The 6,081-nt window shown below is 36.4% G+C and overlaps 1 pseudogene; it reads right to left on the bottom strand.

Annotated features, from left to right (window-relative positions):
- Positions 1–3,440: 3,440 nt before the first annotated feature.
- On the bottom strand, positions 3,441–3,563 carry LOC114903335 (annotated as a pseudogene).
- Between the last annotated feature and the right edge of the window lie 2,518 nt (positions 3,564–6,081).

The raw sequence follows: 6,081 nt of genomic DNA, 5'->3' as shown, positions 1-6,081 counted from the left end.
GGCTTTACAATATCCATCTTTAACTTATCGCAGTTTACCTTCAAGTAAGATTATATTACTTCCTGTATAGTGTAATAATCTTACAGTGCTATGCTTCAAAAAAGTTTTTTCTTTTAGAATCAATTAAAAAAAAATTTTTTTATTGGAGTACAGTTGGTTTACAATGTTGTGTTAGTTTCAGGTGTACAGAAAAGTGATTCGGTTATATACATATATATATATTTTTTTTCATTCTTTTTCAGATTCTTTTCTCATATAGGTTATCACAGAATATTGAGTAGAGTTCCCTGTTCTATACAGTAGGTCCTTGTTGGTTATCTGTCTTATATATAGTGGTGTGTGTATGTTAATACCAAGCTCCTGATTTATCCCTCCCCTCCACATTTCCCCTTTGGTAACTATAAGTTTGTTTTCGATATCTGTAAGTCTGTTTCTGGTTTGTAAATAAGTTCATTTGTATCATTTTTAAAAAAAAATTAGATTTCACATATGAGTGGTATCATAAGGCATTTGTCTTTCTCTGACTTACTTCACTTAGTATGATAATCTCCAGGTACATCCATGTTGCTGCAAAAGGCATTATTTCATTCTTATACTTCAGATTCTTTCCTCCCACTTTTGGTAGGATGTTGGTCATACATTTTAATTCTACATGTTATAAAATGCACAATACATTATCATTTTTGCTTTAGATAGTCAGGTTTTTTTCTTTTTTAAAAAGAGCTTACAAATAAGATAAAGTCTCTTTATATTGACCATGTAAAAATTTTTTTGGTGCTTTTTATTGATTTGTGTAGGTTTAAAAACTACCACCTAATATCATATATCTTCTTCCTGAAGAATGTTCTTTAACATTTCTTGTGGTTCAGTTCTGCTGGCAGTGAATTATCTCAGCTTTTATTGTCTGAAAGAAGTCTCTATTTTTCTTTCATTTTTGAAATATATTTTCACTGGGTATAAAATTCTGGGTTGACAGGTTGTTTTCTTTTAGTACTTTAAAGACATTGCTTCATTGTTCTGGCTTTGTGTAGTTTCTGATAGTCTGCTATAATTCTTATTTTTGTTCTTCTTTATGTAATGTTTCCTTTTTTCCCTTCTTGCCTTCAGTGTTTTCTTGCTTTTCGGTTTTCAGCAGTTTGTTTATGATATGTCTAAGTGTGTGTGTGGTGTTGGTATTTATCCCGCTTGGGATTCTTGGAGGTTAGCTATCATCATCATTGTTATTATTATCATCATTACTCTGTTCTCTTCCTTCTTCTTTTTTATTTTTTTTGGCCACATCATGTGGCTTGTGGGAGCTTAGTTCCCCAACCAGGGATGAAACCTGTGCCCCCTGTGGTGGAAGCATGCAGTCCTAACCACTGGACCACCGGAGAATTCCTTTTCTCTTCCTTCTGAGACTAGTTACATATATGTTAGACTGATTCTGTCCCACAGCCCTTGGATGCTCTATTATATTTTTTTCACTCTTTTTTTTCTATTTGTGTTTCAGTTTGTATAATTTCTGTTGGCCTATCTTTATGTTTGCTAAATCTTTCTTTAGTTGTATTGATTCTGCTAACAAGTCAATCAAAAGATTTTTTCATCTCTATTACTTTTTAAAATTTCTAGCATTTCCACTGGACTCTATATTTTCTACTTCTCTGCTAAAATTCCCCCATATATTCATGCATGTTATAGACCTTTTCCACTCAGTCCTTTAACATATTAATTCTAGTTATTTTGACATCCCTGACTAAGGGCTCCAACATCTGGGTCATCTCTGAGTCTGCTTCTGTTGATTCCCTAATCTCTTGACAATGGGTAGGTTCTTGTCTTTCTGTGTGACTTAAATATTTGATTGAATGTCAGACATTATGTATTGAAGAACTGTAGACACTGAGACATGTATAGTCCTTATGTCTGGAAATAGGCATGCTGCTTTGTCAGTCAGGCCATTAGTGTGGGGCACTGGGTCCATCTAGTCACAGGTTGAACTAAACTTGGATTTTGTTGTTGTTATCTTCAGTGCGATACGAGATTGAAATTCAACCAGCAGTGGGTTATGGTTACCTTGTGCTTAGCATATGACCTGGCAGTGTTCCTGCTCTACCCATAGCTTCCAGTAGTCCCTTAACATTTGCACTGAAGAGGAAGTCTCTTTTCTTTCAGTGGAAGACTGTTGTTGATAGTTACTAATGGTAGGCTCCTGTTAGTAGTGGTGGGGACAAAGGGGGTTATCAGTTATCCTGATCCAGCCGTAGTCTTAGGCAAGCCTGTGACCCTGGAACTCAGAGGGTGGAACTTTCTCTGCAATTCTGCCCATATTCCCCCATGGTAGCCAAACTCTGCATTGTATTTATGGTGGTCTTACCCCTTCTCCAGTGGTAGCAGACCTCTAATTGATATCAGTACAGGAATCTGAGCCTAAGAGGTATTCCTGAGCTTTCCCCAGACGCAGAGGGCTTTTATTTCTACCCTTCCTTCAAGCAGTAGATCTTTCATAATGTTTTGCTGCCCCTAGCAAGTGGTAAAAAGCTTTTGCTCCAAAGAAAGAAGGATCTAGGGAAGCAGGCAGTCTTTTATGCATTTTTCCTCCCGCATCAGTCAATTACCATTGCACATCAGCAGGGACTTTCTCGAGTCTTCTGCCCTATGCTTAGTTTTGACCTAGTAGAAGCCTGCAGAAAAGAACTTGCAAGTGAGTGCAGATTCTCTTTGTGTCAGGGACTCCCAGTTATTCTAAACTGATTCATCAGCCTGTACTGATTCTAAGAATTTATTAAGCAATATTAGCTGATTTCTTCTTATCCACCTTTATGGCAATGACCTCTTCTACTCATGCCCTCTCAAAGGCAAAAGTCCCACTTCTCTGCAGAGGGGATTGTCACTCTGTGGAATTCAGTGTACTTGGTTGTCCTGTGACCTCATCTCTCTGGTGAGTTCTAGAAAAGTTATAATTTTACTGATTATACAATTTTTTCTTGTTGTTAGAATGGGAGCAACCTTGTCTAGCAGCTTTTTACATCCTAAGCACAAGCAGAACCCTCTCACCTTTCTTTTTTTTTTTTTTTTGAGTTTTAGCTCCTTCTGTTTATTTTTTACTTTAGTTTATTTTTTGTTTTAAAAAACAGCTTTATTGAGATATATTTCACATACCATAAAATTCATCCATTTAAATTATACAGTTCATTAGTTTCTAGTATATTCACAGATTTGTGCAACCATCACCAAAATCAATTTTATAACATTTCATCGTCCCAGAAAGAAACCCTGGACCACTTAGCAGCCACTCACCATTTCCGCCAGCCCCTAGCAACCACTAACCTACTTTCTATCAATGGATTTGCCTGTTCTGGACATTTCACATAAATAAAACCATACAGTACGTGGCTGTCTGTGGCTGGCTTCTTTCACTTAGCATAATGTTTTCAAGGTTCATTCATGATGTAGCATGTATCAGTACTTCATTCCTTTCTAATAATATATTGTCCTTGGATAGAGGACATATCAGATATTAAACTGATAAGAACAGATACTACTTTTGATCTTAGCCACCCATTTTTGGTTCTTGCTGAATCAGTTATTACTGTAGTGATTGTAAAAATGGGGATTTTCTACTTACATCATGCCTTTGCATTTATTAGTTGGCACTTCTTTTTCTGTAGAGTATAACTCCTCCTCCACTTGGGCTTTGTAAAGAATTTTTTCAGTGTCAGTATGACCTTCATGGATCCTTTTTCTTCAACGTGTAATATACACTTCATTCAGTATTCATTCTGATGAATGCATGGCCTAGAATACTGCCAGTGGTTGCCCCTTCATGCAGACTCCTACAACCTTTTGACATGCCCTCATTAGTTTGGAGCATCATCATACTTTCTGGCATTTCCTTACTTTTCTATAACAAGGTGTCCCAGGCTCATGGAAGTCCTATTTAGGGTCTTCTGTCTCTGCTCATTACACAGTGCCCATTCCTAGGTTCAGATCTTTCCCAATTTCTTCCCTCATCTTCTCTCCTTGCTTTGTCTAGTTTCCCTTGATTCTCCCATTTACTTCATCCATTGTGCTGACATAGTGGTCTTTTATATATATTATAGGCAATCAGAATGCATCATTTATGCCTTAAAAGTTTGGTCCAAGCTCTACTCTGCTTCTATCTTGCCTCCTACAGTCCATTCTTCTAAAAGCAGCAAGAACAATCTTTTAAAAACATAAATAAGGTATTAGTGACTTTTCTGCTTAAAATCCTCCAGTGACATCCAACTGCACATAGAATAAAAATAAAACTTCTTCCTATGGCTACTAAATACTTCTCCGATCTTAACCTCCTACCACTGTCTTGCTTGCTCCCATGCTTTAGCCTTTGTCCATCAACACACTAAGTTTACTGTTACTTCGGACCCCTAGCTCTCAGATTGTCTCTCTCTGGGGTGCTGGTCCTTTTATCGTAGCATCCTCATCATTTCAAGACTTAGGTTGAAGGCCTTTCCTGTTCAACCATCCAAATAAACCTTGTCTGTCTTATTTACTGCCATGCCCACACGCCCCCCCCACCCCCGCCTTGAATGGAACTCATTATAGTTGGTAAATAAGTATTCGTTGAATCAATCAACAAGTGAATGAATGAATAAATCTTATTCAGCACATCAGAATATCAGGTGTGATATGTATGGATTGAGGAAGTTTTTGGGGTTTATTTTGTTTTGCTCAATGCTCAGGTATTATCAGTACTGTTGTTTTATTATTATTATTTTGTGTGTATGCAAGAATGGAGGGATCAGGGTTACTTCCAGGTTCAAATCCATTTTGAAAACCTTAGGGTTCTGGAAGGCTGTTTTTCAATAGTTAAAGTTTCACTGTTTTTTGTAGATGAAGTTAATTATATTTATGAAGAGTCTGGAGGCTATAAACAAGATGAGAGCTCACTCTGAAAGTACCTGGTGAGAGCTTACTCTCTTGTCAGCCATGGGCTTTGAAAGACAGACGGAATGGGAGATACGGTGATAGAAAGGGGCCTTGCCGTGTGGTGCTCATGACTCAAAGGCTACTCTTTCTGCTTGTGAGACCAGTTTTGAAGAGAGGACTGTGTTACTTAATGATACTACTCATACCTCTGAAATGTTTAGAAACATGTCTCTGTTTTAGTTATACTTAACATCGTCCATTTTCTGTGAAACAGGCTCATAGCAGAGAGTTCCCCTGAAATAACACACTACAGGTCCCAAGAAAAATAATCTGTGAGTTGTTCCTGCATAATTTAATTCAAATCAATACTAAATAGAATTAAGGACTTCCCTGGTGGTCCAGTGGTTAAGACTCCACACTCCCAATGCAGGGGGCCCAGGTTCGATCCCTGGTCAGGGAACTAGATCCCACGTGTGTGCCGAAACTAAGAGTTCACATGCTGCAACTAAGACCTGGTGCAACCAAATAAATAAATTAAAAAAATAATAATAAATAGAATTAAGAATGCTGCATTTTTCAGATGAAAAAAATGTATAATGAAGCCTAGAACTCATATGGTGGTGGATACATATGACGGCTAATGAAATAGGAGTCAGATTCTCTTTTGTCTTTTGTCTCCAAATTCAGTCATTTCCTATCATATGGACAAATATTATCTGAGCTTTTAAGGTTTTTTTGGATGTGTAGCTGCCCCTAGAATTTTGTTTGGCATATCATTTTTTTTCATAGCCTTCCAGTTTCTTAACTATTGATAAGTCTAGAAATAATGCTTAAAGCTTTTATTACTTCCTCAAATTACAGTGATAAGTAAGAAAAAGAAGTAATTAAAATTTAAAATTCTTTCTGAATTAAAAAAAAATGACCGCTATGCAAAATGTCATCACTCTACAGTGTCAATATTTCTGACTCTTCTTACTAATGAGATAATTAAGAAAGAACTAGTTACCTGAAAATAAAAAAATTTAAAAACAGTAAAAGTAATTGTCAAATAAAGCTAGCAAAGGCAAAATATAATATAGATGTGTGTGTATATATGCATATATATATGTATACTATATACATATGTAAATATATAAATACATATGTCTATATATGTTTTCTCCAAATCCTGTATTCATGACAGAATGCTATTAA

Source organism: Monodon monoceros, unplaced genomic scaffold (genome assembly GCF_005190385.1).
Source record: "Monodon monoceros isolate NGI ecotype Baffin Bay Population unplaced genomic scaffold, NGI_Narwhal_1 Super_Scaffold_20, whole genome shotgun sequence".
Taxonomy (NCBI): Eukaryota; Metazoa; Chordata; class Mammalia; order Artiodactyla; family Monodontidae; genus Monodon; species Monodon monoceros.
The sequence above is the reverse complement of the archived record's forward strand: the minus strand, read 5'-3'. Positions and strand labels throughout refer to the sequence as shown.